The sequence below is a fragment of the Ursus americanus genome, chromosome 3 (genome assembly GCF_024610735.1).
Source record: "Ursus americanus isolate L20-20 chromosome 3, mUrsAme1.1.p, whole genome shotgun sequence".
In the NCBI taxonomy this organism is placed as follows: domain Eukaryota; kingdom Metazoa; phylum Chordata; class Mammalia; order Carnivora; family Ursidae; genus Ursus; species Ursus americanus.
The window spans coordinates 89,647,439-89,667,162 of record NC_142129.1 but is presented as its reverse complement, the minus strand read 5'-3'; the positions used below and the strand labels follow the sequence as shown (position 1 = coordinate 89,667,162).

At 40.0% G+C, this 19,724-nt stretch overlaps 1 protein-coding gene across 1 annotated transcript in view; it reads right to left on the bottom strand.

Moving 5' to 3' along the window:
• Window positions 1–18,973, bottom strand: part of RALA (RAS like proto-oncogene A) — a 75,141-nt gene extending 56,168 nt beyond the window's left edge. The window contains exon 1 of the mRNA XM_045793499.2: window positions 18,735–18,973. The gene's annotated coding sequence lies outside the window, so the exon portion shown is untranslated. The remainder of the gene's footprint in view (window positions 1–18,734) is intronic.
• Between the last annotated feature and the right edge of the window lie 751 nt (window positions 18,974–19,724).

Below are 19,724 nucleotides of genomic sequence, written 5' to 3'. Positions count from 1 at the left end.
TCTCTTTCTCCCTCTGCCCCTCCCCTGCTCTCTCTCTCTCTAAAGAAAAAAAAAGACGACTAAGTTGCTGATATGATGCTTCATCTCACCTGAATACTTCTCAGTTTATTTTCAACAAACAAGGACAATCCCCTACAAGCCAATATACAGTCATCACCACTGGGATATGAACATTAACATAGTCCTATCACAGAATCCTCAGACCCTATCCCAGATTCTGCACTGGCTTAGAATCATGTGTTGCATTTTCTTTGGCCTCCGTCAGTCTGGAACGACTCTTCATACTTCGACTTTCATGAACTCAACAATTTTGAAGATTACTAACCAATTATTTTATAGAACATCTCTTAATTGAGTTTTGTCTGATGATTAGATTCAGATTATATTATCTTCCATAGGACCGACACAAAAGTGATGCTGTTTCTTCTGTCCACATTTCTTTTTAATAGACTTTACTTTTTTTAGGGCGGTTTTAGGTTTATGGCAAAATGCTCCTCTTCGTAAATAAAGTTTTATTGGGACATAGCCATCCCATCTGTTTATGTATTGACTATGGCTGCTTTTTATTACAACAGCTGAAGTGAGTGGTTTTAACAGAGACCATATGGCCTGCAAAGCCTACATTGGATATTTTGGCCCTTTGAGAAAACCTTTGCTGACTCCCATTCTACTGACTATAAAGACTTCTTTTTCAAGCTACAGTAATTAAGATAGTATGACATTAGTGAATGGATACACCGGGAGCTGGCAAGTTTTTACTGTTATGAATGTAAATGTACCCCACTTTAAAAGATAATCTCACCTGAACACCAACTTAAAAATTAATTTCTAACCTGTTTAAATCTATAGTTTCACTGGATTTTGAAAACATTATAAATACACACAAAAAAGGAAACACATTTTGATGAATTTGCAAGAACTGACTGACATCAGAGAAAATGGAAATCAGCAAGACAAATTTCATGAAGAATCTGTCCTTATTTATTAGATAAAATTAAAAACTGAAGACTATCATTAAGCCAACACAATGAACAACATCATTCTCCCATTTTTGATCTATATCTTAATGAGGCATCTATTTCTAATGTGACAAGCATTAGATATAAAACAGATTGCACCTAAAACCAAGCCTTTGAATCACCGTCTACTGTAGCCCCCGGCACTTATAAGAGGGCCTAAATAATACTTGTTTTTTAACTTACTGTTTTCCAGCTCTACTGAGGTAAAATTGACAAATTTCTATTTGCAGAAATTGTACACAACATGATGATTTAACACACTATTTATCTGTTGTATGAATGAACCAAGACTTGTAAAAGTGATAATAAAGCACATTTGATTACAGGGCTTTCATTAAACAATGTCTTAGTGCCAATGAAAAATTTTTATACTATTAAAATTTTTAAATTTAAAATAGCTTATATAACCTCCCATTATTTTCTAATTTACATTTTATGATTTATAATGTATACTGTATAACTGCACAGCAGTATGTATATGTGTGATTAAAAAAAATGGGAGTTTCTAGAATTCTGTAGTGACGGGGCATAATGATCAAAAGATCACTCCTCTGTAGCAGAGGTACTCAAAGTCTAACTAGTTAATGACCAGGAAAGAACAAATTTTAGAGTATACATTCAGAAACTTACAGAGAAACTTAAAAGTAATTTTATGTCTATTCAATCTAACTTCTGAAATGGGCTTGTTTTCTGTTTTTAAAATTTCATTTTTCTAGTAATTCATTTTTATTATATTTTACAAACTTCTCAGTCTGATATGTATTGAAAATTTTATTTATTTCTGTATTTATTTTAAAGACTTTATTTATTTATGTGACAGAGAGAGACAGCGAGAAGGAACACAAGTAGGGGGAGTGGGAGAGGGAGAAGCAGACTTCCTGCTGAGCAGGGAGCCCGAGGCGGGGCTGGATCCCAGGACCCTGGGATCATGACCTGAGCTGAAGGCAGAAGCTTACGGACTGAGCCACCCAGGTGCCCCCGAAATGAAAATTTTAAAAATAGTCCTTCACCAAAGTTAATTTCAGGAGCACTGCTATAGAGAATGATCAAAACACAAATCTGATCATAACGATTCCTAAATTTATTTGATGGCTCCCCAACGGCCTGAGATGAGGGGCTTTATGATCTGTCTACAACCCTCCCAAACCATCTTCCTCAGAGCCTTGCGTTTTCCCCTCCTTACCCCCCGGGAATATACCACACTCACTCTAAATTCATGGCATGAATTTGATTCCCTGGTCCTAAACCCTCCTGATTTCTTTTACCAAATTCCTACTCATCTTCCTGGTGGTCACTTCCAGAAAACTCTCCTTGTTCCTTAAGCCTAGGTTAAGTGCCTGTCCTTTTATGTGTCCAGCACAGAACCTGGCACACAACAGGCACTTATTCATTTAACAAACATTTTATTAAACAAAACCTACACTCATGTCACCATACCACACTGTCTCCCCCAAAATGTTCTATACTTGTTTTAAAAATGTTTCATTCTACTGACAAATAAATGAATGTCTATCAGCTTCAAATATTAAAGAATAAACAAAACAAATGATAATTTCTAAAGGGAAAAAACTCCCTCAACTACTATCAAGCTTCCCTTTCTTATTTATGAAACATTATTGCCAACATGTCCAAGTTTTGGAATGAAGAAAACACACATTAGTAACAACTTTCATCTGAAAATTACTTTCATATGACTGCCTTAAAAAGGAATGCTTCCTGGGACGCCTGGGTGGCTTAATCGGTTAAGTGTCCAACTCTTGATTTCGGCTCCAGGTCATGATCTCAGGGTGGTGAGATCCAGCCCCAAGTAAGCCTCTGCCCTGGGTTGCTTAAGATTCTCTCTCGCCCTCTGCCCCTATTCATCCCCCACTCCCGCTCCCAAGTGTGTGTTTGCTCTCGCTCTCAAAAAACCCAAAAAACACGGAATGCTTCCTTTTGAACCCTCCTGCCCTAAAACACAGGTTTACTGACTAACCTAGCAAAAATAAACTACAAAAAGGAAACCTGCTGCTGTTTATCCTTGGCCCAAATACTTTAATGTAAGTGAAAATATTTTATACTGACAGTAAGTTGAAAAACTGAGTCCTGAGTTCTGAACCCAAATGATGTTATAATTACAGTCTCAGTACTTTAAGCCAAAGAGCACTTCACACTTTTAAGGGAAGTCATTGAAAAGTCTGAATGTATCATACTTCTTCATCTATCAACATAAAGAAACATCACAATTTATAAGCAGAGGGTGGGTTTCCTACATTTTTCACAAATCTGTCAGGTAATTCTATACTGCATGACAAACTGTTCTTAACATGAAATTTACTAAAATTTCACTGAAAGCACAGATAAGCTTACTATTTTATAATCCTCAACGGTAGCAATGCTCTGACAAGATTACTGCTAGGTTTTAAACAACCAAAACAAACAAACAAACAAACAGACTCCATCAATATTCTGGCACTATACATTTTAATCTGTTTTTCATTGAAGATTGTCAATATGTGCATCAAAGACTTAAAGATGTAATAATATTAGAGAGTTGAAACTTACAAGAATAAAGGGCAGTTGACTACTTACATCAAAACAGCAACCAAATGAACAGCTGGGGTTTGGAAGAAAAGGAGAGGAATTTCTGGAGTAATACAATCTTATACTTTTACTTCCCAATCCAAAAGAAAGCAATTGCTAACTAGGTAATTTTAAAAGTACTCACATAATTTTTATATGAAAATTTAAATTGTTTTGCTTAGTCTAATAACAGCATTCTCTAAATATTTATCAACTGATGGCTGGGGAAGTGGACCAAATGTGTTAGCACACAAAAGGAAGACAAGCTGTAATAAACCTTAACACAGCCAAGATGACAGGAAATGACAAATTCTAACTGTACAGATTACCCGCCCTCTGCAATCAATCATCAACAAGTGAACAGCTACTATTTACTGTGGACCTTATTTTACGTAATGCTTAACATACGTTAAAAGAAATCATCATCATGGGAATTTAGTAAAGAGATGATAATCGATGAGAAACAAGCGATTTAGCCACCAGAAGCAGTATCCAGATAGGATGGTATTTTAATTTTTGAGGTGCATTCGACGAAGATTTTGAGTTCAGAATTATATGTCTCACAAATTCCTCAACTTAACCAAATAGTTTTTAAAAAAATTCCTTGGTCACCCAGAATCATAATGAGCAACTATTCTCCTGTTAGAGGCTATTATGAATTCAGGGCAGTTTTCCTTGGACTCAGTAGCCTTAGAATGTGGAACTCTGAATTCTCCTATGGTTATGTTGTATCTTGCTGCCTCTTGCCTTCCTTTCATAGCTGTCCGTCGCTGATCACTACTGCCTATGTGCTTGCCTTCAGCAGCACCCCTGCACGCCTAAAACTTGTCTGGACGGAAACTACTAGGCTTACTGTAATTAGATATAAAGTAAGAGTTCTGAAAGATGGCATGATTATTCTCTTGAGTATCAGATGCATAATAGCCTTCAGTGCTAGGACCTTGCTTTTCTACTGTGGATGTTCAAAGGTATGCTGTTTTTTCTATTTGTTTGTTTTTAAACTTTACTTCTTGACTCTTATAGCCTTTACGTTTCCTCATCTTCTACCTCATCTGGCTGAATCTGGACAATTACATGGAAATAATGAATCTGAAACTGTTTAGAGTCAGGGCCTGGCCACAGAAGGGAATATACAGATTCTAGTTTCCTCTTTCCTCTTTAAGTATGTTTCATATTTTAAGTTGTAAAATTTCACCTCGAAATAAACGAATGTTACTGCATTATTTTTGGAAGCCTGTGATCAGGATAGTTAGGAACTAACTAAAGAAATGAGGGATGTTTGGCCTGAACAGGCAGACACTAGGGAAGCTGGCAGAGGAGCTGTATCACTGCCATCTTCAATTACTTGAAGAAAGGTATCTGTAAAATGCCTTCTCAATTCTGTCAACAGATGTACTGCTTAACGAGGGCTCAAAAATATGTTTGTGTACTAAGTGCTTCTTCAGAGAGCAAACCAGCCACAAAGAGAAGTCACAGGATAATACACTTCAGGACAAAACAAGAATGATTTTTTAAATGAAAACATCCAAAAATGACCCAGATTTCCACAAGATCACCGCAAGTGCTTAAGCAATGGCTAGTGGCTGGGTAGTTTTGAAGGGATTTTTGTAAAGGGTCGAAGAATACATTAGAAAACCTTTCAAGGCCCATTCTTCTAACTCAGTGACAGATGATACATTTTATGCATTTCATTTTCATACTGCATTTCACTTTCATATTGAAAACAAATCCTAAAGAGTACTGGAAGAGTATGCAAGTAACATAAGAGCCACACAGTATCCAGAGTTATTTGTTCAACTTCAGGGACAGTATTTATACAGCAGCTGCATCTATCTATTAAAGACTTTAGATAAGAAACATTTTAAGCGATAAAAATAATTTCCTTTTTAGAGCAGGAAAATCACAACTACATCAACAGCATCATCACTATCACCACACGCATCATACACTCGATGTCACAAAAAGGAATTGGGAACTATCCTTACTTTAAAAAAAAAAATCACTTCGGAGATGAATCATACAACATATGGACGCTGACAGAGCTTGAGAACCCAAGTAAATGAAAGAGGAGAGGAAGGAAACTAATTATAAAAAATTGATTTCAGCAATCTGTAGGAATGTAGAAACTCCAAGACAGTTGGATATAACCCCCACTCAGAGAGCTAAAGAAAACTACATGAAAGAACACTCAAGACAAGTACAGAGAAATCAGCCACAATTCCCAAGTTGTTACCATTCTTAACGTTGGTTGCTCCTCACCTCCATGGGAGGGGGAAAGAGGTGTGTGGAATGTTTTAGTTTAAATCAAATATCCATCAGTTTGCTTAGATAAGGAAAAGTACTCCTAGTAAAGCTCATTTAGCGTTAAAACTAATCAGATAACAAATGTGATTTTTTCCCAAAAACTCCAGATGTTGAGTTTCTATGTATTACTCTTGGTTTAACTTCACAAAAGTGGGCAAAAAATGATCCGACACCCCTAAAGAAGCAGACATATGGTTTGTCTGCCTAGCATCCCTTCTCCTAGAGGGACCCACCCTCTCCTTACTTACTGCATTACAACAGTACTGCAAATCTGGATGCTCCGCCCCTCTCAAAAGTGGGCAAGAGACCCAGGCTGGCCAGAGTGCTCCATTCCCTGGGCTACAGAGAAAGACTGGCTCTTTCTGCTGAGCTGGGAAGAACTGAATCTGGGGATGAAAGTGGCCACCATGTGAGGAGTCCACCAAAAGAATGAAGAAAGAATCAGAGCTGAAGAAGGGAGAGAAAAACACCAACATTCTGTTTTGCTTAAAATAGTCTAGGGGCGCCTGGGTGGCTCAACTGGTTGAGCGACTGCCTTGGGCTCAGGTCATGATCCCAGGGTCGTGGGATCGAGTCCCGTGGGGAGCCTACTTCTCCCTCTCCTCCTGCTTGTGCACGCGCTCTCTCTCTGTGTCAAATAAATAAATACAATCTTAAAAAAAAAAAAAAAGACAGTCTAAACTGAATTTCTGGCTCTTACAACTGAAAGAGCCCTAATATCTACAGTATCTCAGCTTCTCACAGTTCAGGAGGGAAGTTTCTCAGCGCTTAATTGCAGAATGAAGATGAAGGTGACTATCATTGCCTTTAATTATTTACTCCGCTTCTGTACTAGCTCGACATATGGAAGAATTGAGAAAAGATTTAGCTTTTATTCCAATTGTCTAAAAACGCCCCATGGCAAATGAGAAAAATTAAGCAAGGCTCGTGGTTAACATCGTTACAAAAACAAAACAGCATTCTCTGGGAGAAAATCTTTGCCAATCACATATCTGATGAAGGATTGTACCTGGAACACACAAAGAACTCACAATTCAGTAACGAGATAGATAGCCCAATTTAAAAAAATAGGAAAAAGATCTGAGTAGACATTCCACCAAAGAAAATTTGTGAATGGCTAATAAGCACATGAAAAGATGCTCAACACCATTAGCCATTAGGGAAATCCAATTAAATCACAATGAGATACCAATTTATACCCACTGGAATGGCCATAATAATTTCTAAAAAGACTATAACCACTCTTAAAGATGCAGAGAAATGGGAACTGTCAAACCCTGCTGGTGGAAATGCAAAATAACGTGTAGCCTCTTTGGAAAAGTTTAGTCCCTCCTTAAAAGGTTAAACATAACTGTACCATACCACTAAGCATTTCTACTCCTAGGTATATACCCAGGAGAAATAAAAACATATGACCACACAAAGGCCTGCACATGAATGTTCAGAGCAGAATTATTCATAATAACCAGAAAGGGCAAACAACCCAAATGTCCATCAACTGGTAAATGGACAAGCAAAATGTGGCATATCCATAAAATGGAGTACTTACTTACTATTCACCAATAAAAAGAATTATGGACACATGCCACAACATGATGAACCAGAAACAAACAAACAAACAAAAACCCCCAAAGATTACTTACGGAATGATTCCATTTGTAGTAATGCCCAGAAAAGGCAAATCTGTGGAGATAGAATGTAAGTTAATGGTTGCCTGGGGCTGGAGGTGGGAATGGAGATTATTAACTAGAAATGGGCAAAGGGATTTTATTGAAGTGATAAAAATGTTTTAAAACTGGATTATGGTGATGGTTACGCAATCAGTTACTAAAAATGACTGTAAACTTAAATGGGTGAATTTTATGGTATGCAAATTATATTTCAAAAAATTTAATTAGAAAAAATGAAATAAGAGACTAAAGAAGACATAATAAGCAAATAGAAATCATAAACCTTGACCAGACCCCGGATCAGAGGAAAAACAGCTATTAAAAACATTGGGTGGCAAGGAGGGAAGGAAATCTGAACCTGGGCTATGTATTACATGATGTTATAAAATTATTACTAATTTCCTTATGTGTTGCAATAGCATTAAGGTTATACAGGAGAATGCCTTTATTCTCAGAAGATGCAAGATAAAGTATATAGAGGTGAAGTTTCATGTTGTCTCCAGCCTTCTTTCAAATAGCAGAGAAAAATAAAAGCATCTGTACTTAGAAAGATAAAGTAAATGGGGCAAAATGATAATTGGTAATTGGTGATTGGGAAATACAGGTGTTCAATACTCTTCTAACTTTTTTATAAGTTTGGAATATTTCAAAATACAAAGTCGGGGAGGGCGGGGAAAGAACACTCTCCTTTCAAAATACAACCAAATGTAAAAGAATCACCAATGCAGTTCTCTATGTATTTCACAAAGAGGCATATAGTTTTATCTTTATTAACATAAAGAGGCATATTATCTTTATTAACATACAGATAATAACAGGGAACATATGGGAACTAAAAGTATAAAATAGTTACGCAGAGACTTAGCAAGTTAGAGCTTTATGAACATGCTAATACTAACCAATACTTTCTGAAATAATCATTTAAGACAAAGCAACATAGTTATTAGTTGGTATAGAAATATTTAAGTTATAGGTATAGCCAAGAAAACATTGTTGAATGAAGGCCAATAAATTTTCCCATCCCAAAAAGCACCCATTCCACCTACATCTCTTGGCTGATACAAAGATCAAATGAGATCGTGTACACAAGAGTGCTGTTTCGATTTTAAAAAATTTAGTCACTTACACTTTGTACCTTCCTGGTAAGAATAGGAACACAAACATAGGATCAAACCTAGCATCATTTTTGGTTACTCTTGTGTATAACTGGTGTTCCTCAATTTTGTAGTCAACACTGCACCAACAGATCTTCATAACACTGTCTGTGTTCATTATGAATGATTCCCCTTCACTCTGTAACTTAGGCATTTTTTCTTTCTACTTGTTATGCCACAATTTTTGACAGTGTGCTTTTAACAATTTAAAGTTGTAACAGCTTGAAACTCATCAAACACACTAATGTAAAACAGAAATCTTGTTATGAATCAAAAGCAAAGTTCACTTGGAAGTTCAAACAAAAAGCCACGTTTATAGTTTTTACAATAAAGAAAACATTCTTGCAATCGGGCCTCAAAGTAAAATATCTAAGAAGAAAAAGACATGATATGCTAAGATGTCATTACTTCACATTCACAGGGCAGCTCAGACAAAGTATTCTAACAGATGAAAGAAGATAATCACACCCACTGCGATGGATGTAATTAAAAAGAAGGCCTGTAACAAATGTTGGTGAGGAGGCAGAGAAACTGGGAACCCTCATACACAGATCCTGGGCATGTAAAACAGTGCAGGTGCTTTAGGAAACAGTCTGGCAGTTTCTCAAAATGTTAAACATGGACTTACCACATGACTGAGTAATTCCGTTCCTATATATACATACCCAGGAGAAATGAAAACACACGTCCATGCAAAACATGCACATCAATGTTCATGGCAGCATTATCCAATATAAGCCAAAAAGTGGAAACACCCAAATCTGTCCCTCAACTGATAAATGGATAAACAAAATGTGGTATATCTATCCAATGCAACATTATTCAGCCATAAAAAGGAACGAAGTACTGGTACATGCCACAACCTGGATGAACACTGAAAACATGCTGAGTGAAAGAAGCCAAACATAAAAGACCACATAGTGTATGATTCCATTTATGGAATCCAGAAATGTCCAGAACAGGAAAATCCGTAGAGATGGTGAGTGGATAAGTAGTTCCCCTGGGCTGGAGGGAATCAGGAGCCATAGCTAATGAACATGGAGTTCCTTTTTGGGGTCATGAAAACGTTCTTAAATCAGACAGACAGTGGTGATGACTGTACAATGCTGTGACTACTAAAAACCACTGAATTATACTTTAAAAGAGTAAATTTTATGGTATGTGAATTACATCTCAATAAATCTGTTATTTTTTTTAAATCCAGCCCCTCCATTCACCCAAAATAAGCAAATGACGTAAAGACAATTCATAGAGGGACGCCTGGGTGGCTCAGTTGGTTAAGTGCCTGCCTTTGGCTCATGTCATGATCCCAGGGTCCCGGGAATGAGTCCCTCATCAGGCTCCTTGCTCAGTGGGGAGCCTGCTTCTCCCTCTGCCTGCCACTCCCCCTGCTTGTGTGCATGCTCTCTCTGACAAAGAAACAAAATCTTAAAAAAAAAAAAAAGACAATTTACAGAACAAAAAATATAAATGACCAGTTACTGTACAAAGAGTTTAAGCAGTTGTGCCCAAATAAACTTTAAACAAAACAAAATATAAAGACAAGAGTGAGTTTTATGATCTCATAAAAGCAAAAGAGCCAAAGCAAAGAATAAGAAGAGATAAGCAGACCAAATGATCAAGTTTTATTTATTCTGAGGGATCAAGAAAGCTACTAAAACCCACAAGCAGCAAATAAGAACAAATGAAGTAACAGACACAGAGAATGATCTTAGCTGTAGCACAGAGACACAGAAATAAGGAGACTGTGGAGACCAACAGGGTAGTGGGAAAGTTAACCAATAATCCAGGCATTAAGACTGGGACAACCAAAGACCTCAGGGAATGGGGATTTTCTGTCACAGACAAAATGTCTTAGGCAGAAGGATGAGGGGAGACAGACTGTCCTCAGCCTTAAAAGGTGGGGGTAGGTGAAGTAAGGGAAAAAAACAGGAATAGAAAAAAAATCAGCCTCCTCCCCAAGCTCTGCCATCAAGGTGCCATCAATGTACCAGAGGGTGGGACTTGAGGGTCTTCAAGGCAGGGCAGTCCCCACACCCCGTCGAGGCTGAACTGCATGCCAGTGAGTTCTACTGAACTACATGACTCAGAGAGAAAAAGGCAACATGGGTCCCAGGAAAAGTGGAGTTGGACAAATGGACCACTTAGCTGGTGAGTGAGAGCTCTTCAACCTAGGCACAAGAAGAGATTATTAAACACTCTACCCACCAGTGCTCCTGAGACAGTGAAGATGGACAACAGGCCATGGACTATGACTTGGAAGGACTTCTGGGGAGTAGCTCCTCAGAATAAGGGGCAAGAAATTAATAAATATCCTATCACCCAGCACTCCTGGGAAAGGAAATACTTAGAATGACAAAGACAACAGGATGTGGATTGGGAGTTCACAAATGGACCTAGATAATTGTGAAATTATAAGAAATCTACAGAAAACATGCTATTTAAACTTTCTGGGTGAATTAGATGGCAGTAAAATGAAAGCACCGTCTAGAACTTGGGAGGCAGCACTGGTGTGTATCCATAACTGACATGGGGATGGAACGTGCGCTGGACGCCCAACACTTGATTCCACACAACCGTATTGCTTCCAGCTAGAGGACTAAGTCTTTGAAAAATGAATTCTGGGGCACCTGGGTAGCTCAGTCAGTTGAGCGTCTGCCTTCGGCTTGGGTTGTGATCCCAGGGTCCTGAGATCGAGTCCCACATCAGACTCCCCACTCAGTGGGGAGTCTGCTTCCCCCTCCCTCTCTGTCCCACCCCCTCCGTTCAGGCTCTGTCTTTCGCTTTCACTCTCTCTCAAATAAATAAATAAAATCTTAAAAACAAAACAAAGCATATTCTTAAACGAAAAAGAAAAAGAAAAAAGAAAATGAATTCTGGAGAAAGAACAGATGATCCAGACCCTACAGACTTGTCTGGAACCACCCCACATCTGTGTACGTTAGGTGGATAAACTCATCTAATTGCAAACCTGCCTAGCCATATGGCCTGTAGCCCCAAGAACCCAAGCCATGACCACATCAATACAAGGTAAGCCTAATTTATCTTTTTGCAATGCAAAGAAACCACTTGAGACTGCGAAAGCCTAGAAGGGCACCCTCAGATCATCATAGACACATGGCAGCTTTGGCCTAGAGGGGAAAAGGAGGTCACCCTGTGGCATCCATGACTGGCTGAGAAAAAACTACAATGAAGTTCGACAAAACTGTGCGGCAAGGTAAGAACAAAACTTAGGACTAGTTGCATGAACTGGGAAACTACACATCAGCCCTTACTGTGCTTATCTTTGTACTTTGCCTGCTAAGAAAGTCCACCTTTCCTGCCTCTCACCACATGCATCTCCATTTATAATCACAGAGACAGTGAAGGACTGCAGTCTTTGAAATGCTCTTCCATATCTAAGTTAATATCTAGTACAATGTACAAGGGACTTCTGGGTATATCCACAGGAAAAAAATAATAAACCAATCAGCATCTCTTATTAAAGACACAGAAAAAAAAATGTATATATCCACAGAAAAAAATAATAAAGCAATCAGCATCTCTTATTAAAGACACTGTTAAACTGCAGTTTAACTGTCCTGAAGATATTAATCAATACAATTAGATAGGAAAACAATAAGAGGCATAACCATTGGAAAAGAAAGGATTGAAATCTCTGCAGGTGATATAATAGTATCTGAGCCTAAAAGAAGCAGTGATAAAAGTAATTCAAACAATATGAGTTTAGCAAAAATCTGTAATATTCATATACATGAGTAATAACCAGTTAGAACATAATAATATATAAGAAAATTCTATTTATAATAGCAACAACAACAACAAAGATAAAATGCTTAGGAATAAACTTAACAAGAAATGTTCAAAACTTGTATGAAGGAAATTATAAACCATTCCACAAAGACATAAAAGTAGTTTTGAAAAAATATTGCTTATTCTAGGTTAAGATGTCTCCAACCATCAAGAAATTATTTCTAAGTTAAATCATAAGTTTTATGCAATCTCAATAAAAATAGGAATAAGCTTTTTAATGAATGGACTTAGATAAACTGATGCTAAAGTTCATATGGAAAAATAAAACATGCCGTAGCAGGGACAACAATGAAGAGGATGAATATAATGGGGACTAGTCCTACATGGTATGAAATCATATACAAGGCCTCCATGACCGAAACAGTGTGTTATTGGTGCATGAATAGTCAGACAGTCCAACAGAATAAAATACACCCAACTACATATAGAAATCTAGTATATGATAAAGGAAGCAAAGTTGTTGTTTTTTTTTTTTAGACTTTATTTATTTATTTGACAGAGAGAGACAGCCAGTGAGAGAGGGAACACAAGCAGTGGGAGAGGAAGAAGCAGGCTCCCAGTGGAGGAGCCCGATGCGGGGCTCGATCCTAGGACTCTGGGATCACACCCTGAGCCATAGGCAGATGCTTAATGACTGAGCCACCCAGGCACCCTGGGAGCAAAGATTTTTTAAAAATAAATGCCATTGGGACAACTGGATAGCCATGTAGAAAATGATAACATTATATCTATTCCTCACACCAAATACAGAAATGTACTCCAAATGGATCAGAAAACTAAAAGTGGAGAATGAAACTATACTGAGTATTAAAAGGCATGGGTAAATTCCTCTATAACCTGGGGATTAAGAAAGGCTCTCTAATAATAACTAAAAATCCAGATGTAATAAATTTAAGATTAATATATTTGATGGGGTGCCTGGGTTGCTCAGTCGGTTAGGGATCTGCCTTTGGTTCAGGTCATGATCCCAGGGTCCTGGGATGGAGCCCAACGTCAGGCTCCCTTCCTAGTTCTCCCTTTCCCTCTGCCACCCTCCTGCTTGTGCGCTCTCTCTCTCTCTCTCTCTCTCTCTCAAATAAATAAAAATAAAAATCTTCAAAAAAAATAAAATAAAAATAAAAAGTGGGCAAATAACGTGAACAATTATTTTTTAAAATGTGAAAAATGGCCCTTTAATATACAAAAAAATGTTCAATTCACAAATTAAGACTATATTGAGATACCATTTCTCACCTATTAGATTGGCAGAAATTCAAAAGCTTGACAATACACTCTGTTGGGAGGCACTCTTACACACTGCTGGTAGTTATTCAAAATAGTATAGCTTCATTAAGGAGAGGAATTTGGCAATATCTAACAAATCTTATATATGCACTTATCCTGAATATTTACTTCCAACAATACAAAGACACATGTACGTAAAGATTTTTGTTATAACGTCATTTGTAATTGAAAAATACTGGAAATTACTTAAATGTCCAAGTACAGGAGACTGGTTGAATAAACCATGGAGTACTACGCAGTTAAGAAAGAAAATTATTTATTTTAATTTACATGTATCTTTTTTCAAATAGCTACTAAATTTTTAGGACTTAAATACTTATTAAGTTGCTTGGGTCTATTTAATAAATCAAACCGTTAGGTGTCTCTTTTGATCTAAGGATGCTGTGAAAAAATTGATATAAGGATGCCATGCACTAAGAAAGTTTGGGAACTTCTGGTAAAGGCCTGTGAAGGCTTTTAAGAATGTATTTATGTGTGTAGTTATGAGTTATGTGTGTAGGTACTATGGACTGTGGTCAACAAAATTTACAATAGACTAATGAAGGCACTGCCCATAGTGGTCAAAGTGCTATGATGAATTTTATGGCAGCCCATAAAAAGAGCAACTAGCCCAGTCTTGAAAGTTGTTGAGGTTTTTACTTGTTGGTTTTTTGGTTTCTTGTTTTTGAGGGTTGAGATCAAGAGAAAGAATCTAATCAAGATACAGTTTTTGGAGAGGTACAAGCTACACTGAGTGCTGGAAGACAAGCAGGCATATACTAGATGGGGGTAAGGAGGAATGGCTGCCACTAGAAGAACATGGAATGGCGCACTAAGAAAACGCAAGCATTCTAGAAGCTTGGTATTGCTGGAACAGAATATCCTAGAAGAGGAGAGATGAGGCTAGAGAGTTAGGGAAGGAGCAGGTCTTGAAAGTTTTGTATATGACATTAAGGATGAAAAGAGTTTGGATTTTATCAAAGGGCAAGAAGGAGCTGCAAACAGGCTTTAAGCAGGGGAGTGTCACGACTGCTCTAACCAAGTGTGGAGAACAGATCCGGGTGGGGTGGGCAACAAAAGGCTAATAGGCTGCTGCAGTAATCCAGAATAGATCTAGACAGGGCAGCTGAACCAAAACATTTGCAATCAGTAGTGGGCGACCTCCATTTTCAATGAGTTACTATGCTAGCTACTCAACTGCACTAGAAAGCAGGGATCCTGTGGCTTAGACAACTACAATCGTGATCTTTGTGGAAGCTGGGGATCTCTGCCTGCCCTTCACGATGCATCTGGGAGTAGAAGTCATTTCATAATGCTGCTATGTTTTATTCTCCAACATGACATTGTCAAACCCTGACATTTAGTTTCAATAAGTGAATTCAGCAACCCAATTGGATCCCAGACTTCAAAAAGATTGTGTGTCAAGCGTTAGGTCTATTGCATCTAATAGGGAATTCTGTGAAGGACTTTAAGAATAGTATCCTAATATTTTATGTAAGCTTGCTGTTTTTGGCTTGTACAGACTACCCTCTTGATGTTGAGGAATTATACCTCAGGTATAATTACATCAAAGATTCAAATTCTCTTCTAAAATTTACTCACATGACTCTTAAAACTCATAGAGCTTTAATTTCATTTTTTCTATATTCTAACTAAATCCTTTTGAGTGTAGTAAGGTAGTTAAGAAAGGTGCCTTAGAGCCAAAGAAAAAACAAAGAGTAATGGTTCCTAATGGGGGCTGGGAATGAGCCATTTTTTACTTAGACCTACCTACTGTTTGAACACATCCTTCAAATTAAGCCCATTCAAAGTGCATTTTTCAAAAAAACTGCACAGGCTTGGGAAGGTTAAATAGAGTTCTACCAGTACTGAATAGCAATTAGACCCTTACAAGAACCCTGCCACCTTTAAGCCTCTATATTAAAACCAAAGTGAAAATGATACATGGTTTGAAACGGTAAAAACAGACCCAGGATACCTCTGCCTCTTTTACCATTCTTCCCAATTCCGCCCCCTCTTCCCCAACATTCTCCCACTACCTTCTTTAGTGAAAGAACTAAAAAACAAGATTTCAGGAAAGGACACTACAAAATAGGTTTTCCATAGTCCCCTCAAGTAGGGATTATTCAGGTATTTAGAGGTAAAAAGCAGTAATCAATCAACACCACCGCTGGTTCCTAACACTTTACTCCTCCAGGACCCTTATCTGAACATTACCCAACCACTTCATCATGGCACACACAGCGGATGATAACACCGTATTTGCAGGCATGCTGGAGATAACCAGTGGTAACCCCAGGGCCCACTTGATGGCCAAGAGTGCTGAGATCATTAGATTCATGTTCCTGGAGCTCAGTTCAATCAGAAACTTGTTTTTCCTCAGCTTTTTAGGATTAATTGCAACACGCAATGCTCTCGGAAATCGTTACTTTCAAATCCAGACTCTCCTAAATACTAAGTACTAGCCTCTAGTCAACAGCTTCACTTAGGCTTAGTAAAGTATGGAAAAACTACCTTACAGAGGTACTGTGGAGATTAAAAATAATATAACTAAAGCTCTTATCACAGTGCTTGGCAGGCAATCAATGTATACGGATTGTTATTACCAAGAGAGTTGCTGAATTAAAAAAGAGAGATCTGACCTCTGTATAGTGGTGATGTTGCTGAGATAAGAAACTGCAGGCTTCCCTCTCTTTAGTGTCTAAGAGTTAAAACATCTTATAAAACAATAAAAACCATAAACTGTCTCCCTACTACTTCCAAATCATAATCTTTTTCCTCATGAAAAACACATACTATTTTTAAAATGACTGTCCTTGTCACCCATCTATAAGGATTACAAGTGTGTATAACAGTGATACACACGCATACAAGAAGTGATTCTGGTACATTCATTTATATCCTGCAGAAGCTGAGCTTGGAAAACCAGGGCAGGACCACCACCAGACATTTGGAGAGGAAAGAAGATATCATCAGCACTTTTTTTTTTGGACCTCTCCAAAGTGAAAATAACCCAACCATCTATAGACAAAAATTATTCCCCCACACAAATGGTAGACAAGCTTCTTCCCTATAATTAGCCCTTTTCTCCCTGAAAGCCCTGTAAAGAAAGGGTTGTATGAAACTACTTTAAAATACGTGATACAGATGACTGCACATTCAGCAGACACACTAGAGAACATCTGGATCTCTGCAAAGAAATGTGAAAGTGGCTACTGGTAAATCACGCCAAGGTCATACCAGGATGTCAGAGGATTTCATGTACCCATGGGAGAAATAAGCCACTATAAGCAATTCTGTGATGTATCATGTTTTCCGAACAGTGGTGATTCCCAATTTCCTCTTTTTTATAAGATATGGTAGGGTTATCAATCCCAAACATAAACTTCCTATCACTAGGAAATCTCTTCTTAATAACCCTGGATAATCATGTTTAAGTAGTAAGTATTGAAGACTGGAATACAAGTTATTTTAATGCCAATCACAATACCCCAAATATAATTTTAACCTTTCAGGGAGGATAGTTTTGGAAGGACAGAAAATGATTCTTCTTGAATTGTCCTTTTACCACGCTAAAAAAACATTAAGACAAAGCAAAGTCTGTATGTTCCAAGAAATAGGAACACAAACAAAAAACCAACAAAATAAATGACTCCTAAGGCAACTGTGGGATCACCTACACATTCATTCATTTAGTGAAGAAATATGGGAATAACTTCTATGTTCCAGTCATCACTGTGAACACAGGGACGCATAAGACATGGTTCTTGTCCTGAAAATATTCAGTCTAAAAATAATGTCTGAAGAGTCACAAGAGTCATTTTATAGTAATATTGTATTAATAGACACAGAAACACATAAACTAGTAAGATACATTTAAATATATTAACAAACAAGCTTAAAAAAAAAAGGCCTTCTACTGCTAGTTAGTATTAACAAATTTTGTTATCCGAGTTTGGGAACATGATTAAAGTTGTCATGTACTTTCAGGACAAAAATTAACTTATGACACATGTTTTAGAAAGGCCTCCCCACTCCACCCGCCCCACAACACACACCAAACACAATTTGTAAATTGGGTGCTTTTCCAGCTTGACACGTAGGGCGTGGCACTGGAGTTCTCACACAATCCCAAAGACACTTGGATAAGCTCTCACAAGTCTGGCCATTCAGGTTTCCCAAGCAAAGGCCAGTTAACTCCCTAATTCTCCTTAAACCTTGAAACAACACTGCCACCTCTCTGTGCTGTCATCCCTGCCCACTTACACACATATACCCAGGCCAAAACCTACAAATCACATCTTCCACTCCTGGAAAACCATAAGGAACAAATCACAGAGGAATTACCCCCTCACTCAAAAAAATATCTATATTTTCTTTCTCTTTAGAGGCTAGATTACCCCAATATGGGTGAACCTGTGCAGTTCAATGCAGAGCATCTAATGATTTCAGTCTGAAAAATCCATTCCTTTAACTGGCACAAAACCCTGGCGGAGATGCTTAAAAAGCAACTGCTCTAGTACAGGCGAGGAGTGGAAGAAAGGAAAGGAGGGGAGAGGGGCGGAGTGAAGCGCGGGGACTGCGGCGGTGGCGACGGGTCCCCCCAGGTCGCGGGCACCGCCCAGGCGGGGACCTCGGCGCGGCGGGGCAGAGATGCAGGGTGACCTTCCGACGAGGCCAACTCAAGGAGGTGCTGGGCTCGGAGGACAGCGCCGCAGCCGCCGGCTCTCGGGGGTGCGCTCGCCCGCACAGCACCGAACACCGCGTCCCGGATTCCAGCCCGGGCTCGTCCCGCAGCTCGTTCCCGGGTAGAACGCGGGATGTGCAATCTCGGCGTCCGGGCCCTGAGCCTGGGCCTCGGCCAGCCGCCGCCCGGACACACCCCCGCCGCCGCCGCCACCCCGGCGGCCCCAACCCCTCCCGGGGCGGCCCGGGCAGGCATCGCTCACCTGCACCGCAAGCCGGTCCGCCGCCCCGCGGGCTCCGGAAGCCGCGACTGAGCTGGCTTCGGTCGGAAAGCGCTTGGCCCCTGTCGTCTGGGAGGCTCCCCGCCGCGAGCGGCAGAAGGACGAGTCCGACGGGCGGCGGCGGAGCCTGGGCGGCAGGAGGAGGAGGAGGACTCGGGGCGCTCCGCTCTCCGGAGATCCACCCTCCTCCTGGCCGCTCTGCAGCAGCCGCCGCAGATCACTTCCGGGGCGCTGGGGGAGCGGGGCGGGGCCGGCTGGGGAGCAACTTCCTGTCCGTGGGCGGAGAGGAGGGTGTTGGGGGCCGAGGCCGGAGAACAATAGCCACGAGTGCGCGGGCTTGGCGGCGTCCACCCGCTGCGTGCCGAGAGCTGGCTGCACTGCCCTATGGACAGCCCCACCCACGGCTCCTCGCGCCGGGCGAGGTGGAGTCGTCTCCCGGGGTCCGGGCGCTGCCGCAAGCCTCGCGGAGGTTCCCGGATTTCGGCGTCGGCGCCGCGACGTCCTTGTCTCTTTCTGGGGACCAGGAGGGGGTTCTCGGGGAAGGAGGGAAAAGCGGAGGCCGCCATCTTGCTTTCGGGGGGCAGCTGCTTCTCCCTCGTTGTCCAAGGGTGGAGGCCACTCTGTCCCGTGGCCGGGGTTTTCCAGAGTGGAGCTGGCGACGTGGCTCGTTGCGGGCCGAATCCTTGGAGATGGTGTGCTCAGTTGCCTGCCCTGGCGGGAGAGTTTCGACAGTGCCCTGGGCCTCGTGTCTAACTGCTGATCCCTGGAGAACTCGGCCCCGAGGGTGGTCTGTGATCCTTTACTGAGGGGGCTCAAGCCTCCCGGACACCGCAGGTCTGCTGTCTCGTGCGGCGCTGAGACCAAACGGCGCCCCCATCTTGTGATTTGGTAGCTTAAGTTAGAAGTAGTTCCACTAAATCGGTTGCTTTATTTGAGTCCTTCCACAGATTGGAAATAGATCGTTTGCCTAAC